Source organism: Saimiri boliviensis, chromosome 1 (genome assembly GCF_048565385.1).
Source record: "Saimiri boliviensis isolate mSaiBol1 chromosome 1, mSaiBol1.pri, whole genome shotgun sequence".
Classification (NCBI taxonomy): Eukaryota; Metazoa; Chordata; class Mammalia; order Primates; family Cebidae; genus Saimiri; species Saimiri boliviensis.
This window is the reverse complement of record NC_133449.1, coordinates 126922990-126935209: the sequence shown is the minus strand read 5'-3', so window position 1 is coordinate 126935209 and position 12220 is coordinate 126922990.

Genomic DNA, 12220 nt, shown 5'->3' with positions numbered 1-12220 from the left:
GAAGGAGACAGACAGACAAACATCTTTGGCTGGGCATAGTGGCTCACGCCTGTAATCCCAGCACTTTGGGAGGCCAAGGCAGGTGGATCACTTGAGGTCAGGAGTTCAAGACCAGCCTGGCCAACATGATGAAACCCCATCTCTACTAAAAATATAAAACAAAACCAAAAACAAACAAAGAAAACTCCCATCTTTACAACAATCGCAGAGGTGCACGGAGAAGCTCAGGTACTGGGTTGACCACCAGGTCTCACAGCAAATCTTTTCCCAGTACTGGAGACAGAACCCACTAAATGTGTGTTTATTTTTATTTTGGTGTACTGTTTGCTAATAAAAGCAACAATCAGTACCAACTGGAAGGAGCCTAAGTAGAAAGGAACCATCATACAATGTTGTGGGAGGAGGTTTGGTAGCAGAGAAGCCCTGACTCAGGAAAGCCCTGTTTGCCGGTGTTGAGGGTTTGTGAACTAGGCCTGGAGAAGTCTGTTGCAAGTAGGGGCCCCATGTCATAGTGGACACTTTGTAGTGAGTGTACAACAGGCCAGTTTTTTCGAGGAATAGGAGCCTTGGAATGGAATAATACTCTTGGGGCCTAGGGGTAGGAAATGAGTGGGAAGCACATGGGCAGTGGCTTTATATGTAAAATTACAATTCTGTTTCCTGAGACTATATGCATTGATATCATTTCTGTTCTTTTTCTTTTCTAAAAATCTGTGTCTTTATCCAACTAAATTGATTTCTTGACTGATGCACATTTGAAAAACACTGTTATCATACATTGCTCGTGGGCATCCCAGTGGAATTCCCCTGGGAGGAAGCCTGCAGGGACTGGTGGGCGTTAGAAGACTCCAGTCTATGTAAGCAGCACCCACACCCACAGAACTTGGCACAATCCACATGTGATAATAAATCACCTCAAGCATACTAACGAGGCAAGTTCCTGATTCCCCAATCTTATTGTGTCCCAACTCACCCAGAAATCCAGAGAGCCTTTAAGATCTTCATTCCCAAGTATCCAGATCTTCTCTGGTTTGTACCAAACAATTGTCAGGTGCCAATTACCTGCAGACATTTAGCAACCAGCTCAACTTGCTGGGCCTTGAGGCCTTTATCTTTAACCTAAGAGGACTGGATCAGATAAACAGATTCAATGCTAATTTAAATTCCTGGATGTGTAATTCTTCCTGGGCAACACAGGAAAGAAATGCAACTGACCTCTGTAAGGTGAAGGCAAAATCAGCATCATCAGATGTGGTGGGCACCAGTTGTTTGGATCTGTCCAGCTTCCTGTCCTTTTTCTTCCAAGTGTGGTATCTCCCCTTTCTCTGGAGACTTGTCCTTCCTCTATTTCCAAGGGTTCCAGTAGGGATAGGCAACTGGCCAGGCATGGACAGTCAAAGCACCCCTGACTGCCGCTGATCTACAGTGGGCAGGGAACCAAGACAGGTCGATCAGGGATCTGACTTGGGCTTTTATATAAGGAGGAGGTCCCTAAATGGAGGTAATGGAAGCCTCAAGCTGTCAGCTGCAGTGTCCCCTCTCCTTGCTAAATGGACCACTTCTGTCCTCCTTCATCTCAGCCCTGCAAGGAGACCAGGTTGTGTACCATTCTTAGTCTCATTTTCCAAAGAGAGATTTGGAAAGGTTTAGAATCCTTCTCAGAGTTGGGTACAGCAGTTCATGCCTGTAATCCCAGCACTTTGGGAGGCTGAAGAGAGAGAATCATTTGAGGCCAGGAGTTCAAAACCAGTCTGGGCAATATAATCAGACCACCACACGCCCCCACCCCCACCCCATCTCTACAGTAGTTAAAAAATAGGCCGAGCGTGGTGGCTCACACGTGTAATTCCAGCACTTTGGGAGGCTGAGGTGGGCAGATAACCTGAGGTCAGGTGTTTGAGACCAGCCTGGCCAACATGGTGAAAAACCATTTCTACTAAAAATACAAAAATTAGCTGGGTATGGTGGTGTGCACCTGTAGTCCCAGCTACTCAGGAGGCTGAGGCAGAAGAATCACTTGTACGCAGGAGGCAGAAGTTGCAGTGAGCCAAGATTGCACCACTGCACTCCAGCCTGGTAATAGAGCAAGACTCCATCTCAAAAAATAAAAAAAGTTAAAAAATACAGTAAAATTAGGGCCAGTGCAGTGGCTCATGCCTGTACTCTCAACACTTTGGGAAGCCAAGGTAGGTGGATCACCTGAGGTCAGGAGTTCAAGACCAGCCTGGTCAACAAGGTGAGGCCCCATCTCTACTAAAAATACAAAACATTAGCCAGGTGTGGTGGCACATGCCTGTAGTCCTAGCTACTTGGGAGGCTGAGGCACAAGAATCGCTGGAACCCAGGAGGCAGAGGTTACTGTGAACCGAGATGAGAACACTGCACTTAAACCTGGGTGACAGGGCAAGACTGTCTCAAAAAACATTAAATAAAATAGGCCAGGTACGGTGGCTCACGCCTGTAATCCCAGCACTTTAAGAGTCCAAGGCGGGCAGATCACGAGGTTAGGAGATCAAGACCACCCTGGCTAACATGGTGAAACCCTCTCTACTAAAAAAAAAATATATATATATATATAAAAAATTAGCTGGGCATGGTGGTGGGTGCCTGTAGTCCCAGCTATTCGGGAGGCTGAGGCAGCAGAATTTCTTGAACCAGGGAGGTGGAGGTTGTAGTGAGCAGAGATCATGCCACTGCACTCCAGCCAGGGTGAAAGAGTGAGACTCCATCTAAAAATAATAATAATAATAAATATATATATATATATAAAAATAGGCCAGGCATGGTGGCTCAAGCCTGTAATCCCAGCACTTTGGGAGGCTGAGTTGGGTGGATCACTTGAGGTCAGGAGTTTGAGACCAGCCTGCCCAACATGGAGAAACCCTGTCCCTACTAAAAATACAAAATTTAGCTGGGTATGGTGCTGGGTGCCTATAATCCCAGCTACTCAGGAGGCTGAGTCAGTAGAATTGCTTGAACCCGGGAGGCAGAGGTTGCAGTAAGCTGAGACCATGACATTGCACTTCAGCCTGGGCAATGAGAGTGAAACTCTGTCTCAAAAATAAACAAATGAATAAAATAAAATTAGCTTGGCATGGTGGCATATACCTGTAATCCCAGCGACTTTGGAGGCTGAGGCAGGAGCAACACCTGAGCCCAGGAGTTGGAGGCTGCAGTGAGCAGTGACTGTTCCACTGCACTCCAGCCCAGGCAAAAGAGCAAAACCTGTCTCAGAAAAAAAAAAAAAAAAAAACAGGTGCTGTGGCTCACGCCTGTAATCCTAGCACTTTGGGAGGCCGAGGTGGATAGATCACCTGATGTCAGCAGTTCAAGACCAGCCTGGCCATTATGGTGAAACCCCATCTTTAAAAGAAAAGAAAAGAAAAGAAAAAAATCCTTCTCTGAATCACACTGAAATAGATTTCAATACCTTTCAAATCTGTGTTGACTCCAAACCTTAGTAACCCATGCACTGTACTGCCCCTTTAGGGACTCAAGTTAAAGGAACAAAATTGTAACCTTTTAGGCCAGTTACTGGGGCTCACACTTGTAATCCCAGCACTTTGGGAGGCTAAGGCAGGTGGATCACCTGAAGTCAGGAGTTTGAGACCAGCCTAGCCAACATGGCAAAACCCTGTCTCTACTAAAAATATACAAATTAACCAGGCATGGTGGCAGATGCCTGTAATCCCAGCGACTAGGGAGGCTGAGGCAGGAGAATCGCTTGAACCTGGGAGGCAGAGGTTGCAGGTTGGGCCACTGCACTCCATCCTGCGTGACAGAGCAAGAATCCAGCTCAGGAAAATAATAATAATAATAAATATATATATATATATATATATATATATATACATATGTGTGTGTGTATATATAGATATATAAACGTTTATATATCTATGTATATAGATATATAAACATTTATATATATTATAAACTTTTTATCAACGATCTCAATGCAGTGGGCGTGGGCATTCAATATGATGTGGTTTTAGTTCTTTTCCATTCAAGGCTTTTAACTACTTTCCGTCACATTTCCCTTTCTGTATCCTTCTTGAGGTCTTGGATAGATTCCATAGCTTTAGTATGACTTTTAGCATTAAAAGCTCAATCAGGGCCTGTAATCCCAGCACTTTAGAAGGGTGAGGAGGGAGGATTGCTTGAGCCCAGGAGTTCTAGACCAGCCTGAGCAATACGGCAAGAATCCATCTCTGCAAAAAATTTAAAAATTATCTAGGCATGGTGGTTCACACCTGTGGTCCTTGCTACTTGGGAGGCTGAGGCTAGAGGATTGCTTGAGCCCAGGAGGTTGAGGCTGAGTGAGTCATGATTGCTCTACTACACTCCAACCTCAGAGCAAGGCCCTATCTCAAAAAAAAAAAAAAAAGCCCATTCAGGTCCACAAAAAACTGCCATCTCAACCAGGCACAATGGCTCACACCTATAATTCTGACACTTTGGGAGGCTGAGGTGGGCAGATGGCTTGAACCCAGGATTTTGAGACCAGCTTGGGCAACATGGCAAGACCCCATATCTACAAAATAACAGATGTGGTGGTGTGCACACTTGTAGTCCCAGCTATTCAGGAGGCTGAGGTGGGAGGATCACTTGAGCCTGGGAAACTGAGTCTGCATTGGGCTATATTCATGCCACTGGATTACAGCCGTGGCAATAGAGCAAGACCCTGTCCCAAACAAACAAACAAACAAAAAACAAAATCCCTGCCATCTCATTTCTGATATATGTCTGATATATATATGTATATATACATATACATATGTGTGTCACCTCTCTATCATCCTTCTCCAGGCTTGGGGATCAGTTTCTGCTGCAGTAACATGGAGATGGGGAAGGGCTTTGATTGGCCTTTCACCCCTCCATTTGCTGCAGTTGGCTGTAGGGGGATAGATTTGTGTGTGTTTGTTTGTGTCTGGTGTTGAGTGGAGGCGGTCATGGGATGGTTCTGGTACACGTCCCCCTTCCTTTTCAGGTCTAACTTTTTCAGTGTTGAGGAAAGAAGAAAGAATGGTAATTTCTCTTTACTTAATTTCCCACAGCTTAATCCCCACTCCTTTTGTGGTTGTTACTGCTTGACTGCGTGCGATCTGGAATCCAGATATTGGTTCTTTTTTTTTTTTCTTTTCTTTTCTTTCTTTCTTTTTTTTTTTTTTTTTTTTTTGAGACAGAGTTTTGCTCTTGTTACCCAGGCTGGAGTGCAATGGTGTGATCTCGGCTCACTGCAACCTCCGCCTCCCGGGTTCAAGCAATTCTCCTTCCTCAGCCTCCTGAGTAGCTGGGACTACAGTCGTGCACCACTATGCCCAGCTAATTTTTGTGTTTTTAGTAGAGACAGGGTTTCACCATGTTGACCAGGATGGTCTCGATCTCTTGACCTTGTGATCCACCCGCCTCGGCCTCCCAAAGTGCTGGGATTATAGGCATGAGCCATCATGCCCGGCCCCAGATATTGGTTCTTGTAGCGGAAGGCTCAGCCCCTGTCAAGTCTCCTTGCTCCTAGCTTCGGCCTGCTACGGTACCCTTTGCCTGGCAGGTAACCCTCTTGGGGGAGTCCACCCCAGGGTTGTAGTAGAGACCACTCCACAGCCAACCCCCCTTTTAAAAAATTTTCAAGACAGGGCTTGCTTTGTTGCCCAGGCTAGAGTGCAGTGGTACAATCTCGGCTCACTGCAGCTCAACCTCCTGGGCTCAAGTGATCCTCCCACCTCAGCCTCCTGAGTAGCTGGGACTACAGGCGTGCACCAGTGCACCCTGCCACCAACCCCTCTTTCTGCCCACCTCTCTCCAATTCCCTCCCCACTCTGCTCTAGGAGTGAGGGGAGCAGAAGAGCAAGTTCACTGCCTGAGCAGAGGTCTGATGCATAAAAAATTATCTCCAAAACTCAATGGCTTAAAACAATAAGCATTTATTATGTCACAGTTTCTGTGGGGAGGAATTAGGAAGCAATTTACCTGGGTGGTTCTGGCTCAGACTCTCTCATGGGTTTCAGTCAACATTGGCTGGGTCTGCAGTCACCTGAAGGCTTAATTGGGGCTGGAAGATCCACCTCCAACCTCACTGTCCTGGCTATTGGCAAGAGGCTTCAGTTTCTCATCACGAGGGCCTGTATGTAGGACTGCTCACAACATGATAGCTGGCTTTCCCCAGAGTAAGTGATCCAAGGAGAAGAAGACTGAGGTGAAGGCCACAATGTCTTCTACGGCTTAGCTTCAATAGTGCCATATCACGACTTCCATATTCTGTTGGTCACAAGGACCAAACCTAATACAGTATTATGTGGGAAAGAACTATACAAGGGCATGAATAGCAGGAGGGGGGATCATGGAGGCCATTTGGAAGTGAAAATCACAGTAGGCATGGGAAAATTCTCTTTACTGAGCACTGACCCACTGATAAATTTCCTGCCACCCTGACCCCTAACAATCTCTCTCTCTCTCTCTCTCTCTCTCTCTCTCTCTCTTTCTCTCTCTCTCCCCCGCCCCTTTCTCTTTAGACAGGGTGTCCTTCTGTCACCCAGGCTGGAGTGCAGTGGCATGATTATAGCTCACTACAACCTCAAACTCTTGGGCCCGTGATGGTCTGGCCTCAACCTCCCAAGTAGCTGAAACAAAAGGTGCTCACCATTGTGCCTGGCTAATTTTTTCAATGTTTTTGTAGTGATGGGGAGTCATTATATTGACCAGGCTGGTCTCAAACTCCTGGCCTCAAGCCATTGTCTCTCCTCAGCCTCCCAAAGTGCTGGGATTACAGGTGTAAGCTACTATTCCCTGACCCAACAGCTTCTCTCTCTCTCTCTCTGTTTTGTAATTGGACAGCCTCCTGAGCCAGAGTAGGCTTAGAGAGACTTTCCAGGGCCAGGCGCAGTGGCTCATGCCTGTAATCCCAGGACTTTGAGAGGCTGAGGCAGTGGATCACCTGAGGTCAGGAGTTCGAGACCAGCCTAACCAAAATGAAACCCTGTCTCTACAAAAAAATTAAAAATAAATTTAAAAAGAGAAATTTTCCAGCTTCTCTTAAAGGCTGAAAATTTGGTCTTGCTGGGGTAATCGTAGGAGTCTGAGGACCTGCTCTTAGCTTAGCTGTCCAATGGACATATAAACCTAGTATCACAGAAATGAAACTACTGATCTTTTCTCCAAGAAGATGTGTCTCCCATAATTTCCCTTCTATCAGCATGTGGCAATTCCATCTTTTCAGTTGCTGTGGCCCAAAATCTTGGAGCCATCCTTCTCCTTCTCTGTCTCTCTCTCTTTTTTTTCTTTTTTTTTTTTGAGATGGAGTCTCACTGTGTTGCTCAGGCTGGAGTGCAGTGGTGTGATCTTGGCTCACTGCAACCTCCACCTCCTGGGTGCAAGGAATTCTCCTGTTTTAGCCTCCTGAGTAGCTGAGATTCCAGGCACATGTCACCACTGGCTGATTTTTGTATTTTTTTTTTTTTTTTTTTTTTTTTGAGATGGAGTTTCATTCTTGTTACCCAGGCTGGAGTGCAATGGCGCGATCTCGGCTCACCGCAACCTCCGCCTCCTGGTTCAAGCAATTCTCCTGCTTCAGCCTCCCGAGTTGCTGGGATTACAGGCATGCACCACCATGCAGAGCTAATTGATTTTTGTATTTTTAGTAGAGATGGGGTTTCACCATGTTGGCCAGGCTGGTCTTGAACTCCTGACCTCCAGTGATCTACCCGCCTTGGCCTCCCAAAGTGCTGGGATGACAGGTGTGAGCCACTGTGCCCAGCCCACTCCTCTTTTTCTCTCAGACCTCTGTGTGTCCCATCAGCAAACCCTGCTGGCTGTACCTTGAAAACACCTCTAAGACCCATTCAGTTCTCCCTGCTCCTGCAACTCCACCCAGCCTCCAGCCCTTTCCTTTCTCACTGGGTAACCCACACAGCCTCCTGCTTAGCCTCTTTGCTCCTACCTTCCCCTTTACAGTCACTCCTGAAGTCAGCAGCCAGAGTGATCCTTTAAAAATATAGGTTAGATTACAACCTCCTCTGTTCAAAACTTGATAGAGAGTCTCCAGCTCTTCTAAAGCAATGGCCCAAGTCCTGACATTGGCCCACAAGCTGAAGAGTTTGGTCTTAATATAATTAGGGAAAGACAGAAGGTTATTAGTGAAGTGATGGCATGGAGACTAAAAATTTGAAAGATTAATTGGTGGGTAAATGGGGTAGAGAAAAGTCCAGCTTGGGAGGTACCACTGCAATCCAGATGTGAGGGGACAAATAACTAGTAATGAGAGAATAGTTCCCATTCCTGGGGTGCTGGCAATGTGCCAGACACTGCTGTTTCCATTTCTGACCTCATTTCAATCCTTATGGCAATTCTTTGGAGTAGGTATTATTATTATTCTCCTTTTCAGATAGAAAAACTGGATCCCAGTCCAGGCTTCTGTAATCCTAGCACTTTAGGAAGCTGAGGTGGGCGGATCAGGAGGTCAAAAGATAGAGACCATCCTGGCTAAGATGGTGAAACCTTGCCTCTACTAAAAATACAAAAATTAGGCTGGGCATGGTGGCTCACACCTGTAATCCCAGCACTTTGGGAAGCCGAGGTGGGCGGATCATGAGGTGGGGAGTTTGAGACCAGCCTGACCAACATGGGGAAGCCCCGTCTCTACTAAAAATACAAAAATTAGACAGGCACGGTGTTAACACCTGTAATCCCAGCTACTCTGGAGGCTGAGGCAGGAGAATCACTTGAATCCAGGAGGTAGAGTTTGCAGTAAGCCAAGATAGCATCATTGCACTCCAGCCTGGGCAACAGAGCAAGGCTCTGTGTCTTAAAAAAAAAAAAAAGAAAAGAAAAGAAAAGAAAAACTGGGTCCCAAAGACATTAAATAATTTGCCCAGGGTCATGCAGCTAGTCGAGACCAATAGGGCCAAGTATGAAACCCAAACCTGTCTATGTCCAATGCATTCCCAGGTGTCATTTTCATTAAGAAATGTTGAAACTGGCCGGGTGCTGTAGCTCACGCCTGTAATGCCAGCACTTTAGGAGGCTGAGGCAGGTGGATCATTTGAGCTCAGGAGTTTGAGACCAGCCTCAAGACCAGCCTGGGCAACATGGCGAAACTCTGTCCCTACCAAAAATACAATAAAAAAAAAATATGATAGGTGGTGCACATCTGTGGTCCTAGCTACTTAGTGGGCTAAAGTGGGAGGACTGCTTGAGCTCAGGAGGTAGAGGTTGCAGTGAGCTGAAATCACACCACTGTACTCCAGCCTGGGTGACAGAGTGAGACTCCCAACTCAAAAAAAAAAATAAAATAAAATGTTGGCCAGGTTTGGTGGTTCACACCTGTAATCCCAGCACTTTGGGAAGCCAAGGTGGGTGGATCGCTTGAGGTCAAGCATTCGAGACCAGCCTGTCCAACATGGTGAAACCCTGTATCTACTAAAGTACAAAAATTAGCTGGACATGATGGCGGGTGCCTGTAATTCCAGCTACTAAGGAGGCTGAGGCAGGAGAATTGCTTGAATCCAGGAGGTAGAGATTGCAGTGAACCGAGATTGCACCATGGCACTTCAGCCTGGGCGACAGAAAAAAAAAAAAAAGTTGACTAAGGAGCATTCCTTTTTTTTTTTAAAGACAGAGTTTCACTCCTGTTGCCCAGGCTGGAGTGCAGTGGTGCGATCTTGGCTCACCGCAACCTCCACCTCCAGGGTTCAAGTGATTCTCCTGTCTCAGCCTCCTGAGTAGCTGGGATTACAGGCATCCGCCACCACACCTGGCTAATTTTGTATTTTTTTTACTAGAGACAGGGTTTCTCCATGTTGATTAGGCTGGTCTTGAACTCCTGACCTCAGGTGATCCACCCACCTCAACCTCCCAAAGTGCTGGGATTATAGGTGTAAGCCACTGCTCCCGGCCTAAGGAGCATTCTAAAAGTCTTCATGACAGTAGATGGAAATCTTTATTTAGGCTTGGTGCAGTGGCTCACACATGTAATCCCAGCACTTTGGGAGGCTGAGGCAAGTGGATCACCTGAGGTCAGGAGTTCGAGACCATCTTGGCTATCATGGTGAAACTTCGTCTCTATTAAAAATACAAAAAAAATTAGCCAGGCCTGGTGGAGGGTGCTGGTAGTCCCAGCTTCTCCAGAGGCTGAGGCAGGAGAATCACTTAAACCCAGGAGACAGAGGTTCCAGTGAACCAAGATCGCACCACTGCACTCCAGCCTGGGTGACAGAGTGAGTCTCCATCTCAAACAACAACAGCAACAACAACAACAAAAATTAGCTAGGTGTGGTGGCAGGTACCTGTAATCCCAGTTACTTGGGAGGCTGAGGCAGGAGAATCAGTTGAACCCAAGAGGCAGGGGTTACAGTGAGCCGAGATCGTGCCACTGCAAACCAGCAGGGGCAACAAAGCAAGACTCTGTCTCAAAAAACAAAGAAAAAGAAAAATAAAAAAAATTTTATCTAAAAAAAAAAAAAAAAACCAACCAGGTGCAGTGGCTCATGCCTGTAATCACAGCACTTTGGGAGGCTGACTCGGGGTGAGACCAGCCTGACCAACATGGTGAAACCCCATCTCTACTAAAAATACAAAATTAGCCAGGAATGGTGGTGTGTGTCTGTATTCCCAGCTACTTGGGAGAATGAGGCAAGAGAATTGCTTGAACCCAGGAGGCAGAGGTTGTGGGGAGCCCAGATCTCGCACTGCACTCCAGCCTGGGTGACAGAGCAAGACTCCGTTTCAAAAAAAAAAAAAAAAAAGCCATATGCCAGGTAGAGTACAATGTAAAGAACTACCACCATGTGTTTATAACTGGGCTCCTTACACATTAATCTTCAGTTTTTATCCATTCATTTTCAGTCTAACCTTGACTGCCTTCCTCTCAGAGCCAACAACTCTGAATCTATCTTTGGGAAGTTGCCACCATCAGGCTGGCTCAGGATTTTGAATCAGGTTAATTTCTGAAGTCCCAGGCTGGTTTCCCCAGATCCTGTGGCTTCTGCTCCTCCAGAAGAGCCTTCCATTCCTTGTAGCCATGTGCTCTGCCTGTGCCACAGTATGAGTATTTCCAATCTTGTCTACACCCTTCCTTGGCTTCTGTTTTAGTTTAGTTCAGCTTTAAAAAAAAGTTTTGTTTTTTTTTTTTTTTGGTAGAGATGGGAGTCTCACTTTATTGTTCAAGCTGGCTTCAAATTCCTGGGCTCAAGTGATCCTCCTGCCTTAGCCTCCCAAGGTGCGGGGATTACAGGTAAGCCACTGTGCCCAACTTGTAGCTCAGCTTTAAACCCACACTTCCCTACTCACCCAGGTCCTGGGGAGCTCAGGGCTCCTCTGCCTGTTGGTATTCCACAGGCCAAAGGCAAATGAAGAAAATTATACCCACCAAAACTTTATTTTTAGTTGTTTGACCTTTGAAGCTGTAGCTTATGATATTTCTAGACTCCAGTGATAGGATTTGCACATTACTCACTTCTTTTTTCAAAAAAATCTCCCCTATTCTCATTTTTTGAAATAGAGGAGACTCTTTGGTTGTTGTTGTTGTTTTTAACTCTTTGGTTGGCCGGGCATGGTGGCTCAAGCCTATAATCCCAGCATTTTGGGAGGCCGAGGCGGGTGGATCACGAGGTCAAGAGATCGAGACCATCCTGGTCAACATGGTGAAACCCCGTCTCTACTAAAAATACAAAAAATTAGCAGGGCGTGGTGGCACGTGCCTGTAATCCCAGCTACTCAGGAGGCTGAGGCAGGAGAATTGCCTGAACCCAGGAGGCGGAGGTTGTGGTGAGCCAAGACCATGCCATTGCACTCCAGCCTGGGTAACAAGAGCAAAACTCTGTCTCATAAAAACAAAACAAAACAAAACAAAACAAAAAAACAACGACAAAAAAACCTCTTTGGTTGTTGTTGTTTTTAAATTTTTTTTTAAGGGACAGGGTCTCAACATCTTGTCCAGGTTGGTCTCGAACTCTTGGGCTCAAGCGATCCTCCCAAAGTGCTAGAATTACAGGCATGAGCGAGTGTGCCCAGCCCTCCTCTTTGGTTTTTAAGACAGGAAGGTAGAGGAATCACCCAGAACTCACAACTCACATTGTATATGAATACCCTAGCCCTGAAGTTGTGCAGCCCTAGATCATGGAAGATGGATGATTCCACAGAGAAAAAGGGAACCTCTAGGCAGCTGAAAGGATGGGAGTGCAAGACCTGAGCTAGCTTTCTGAGGAGGTCTTGCGTTCTGAGCTAGCCT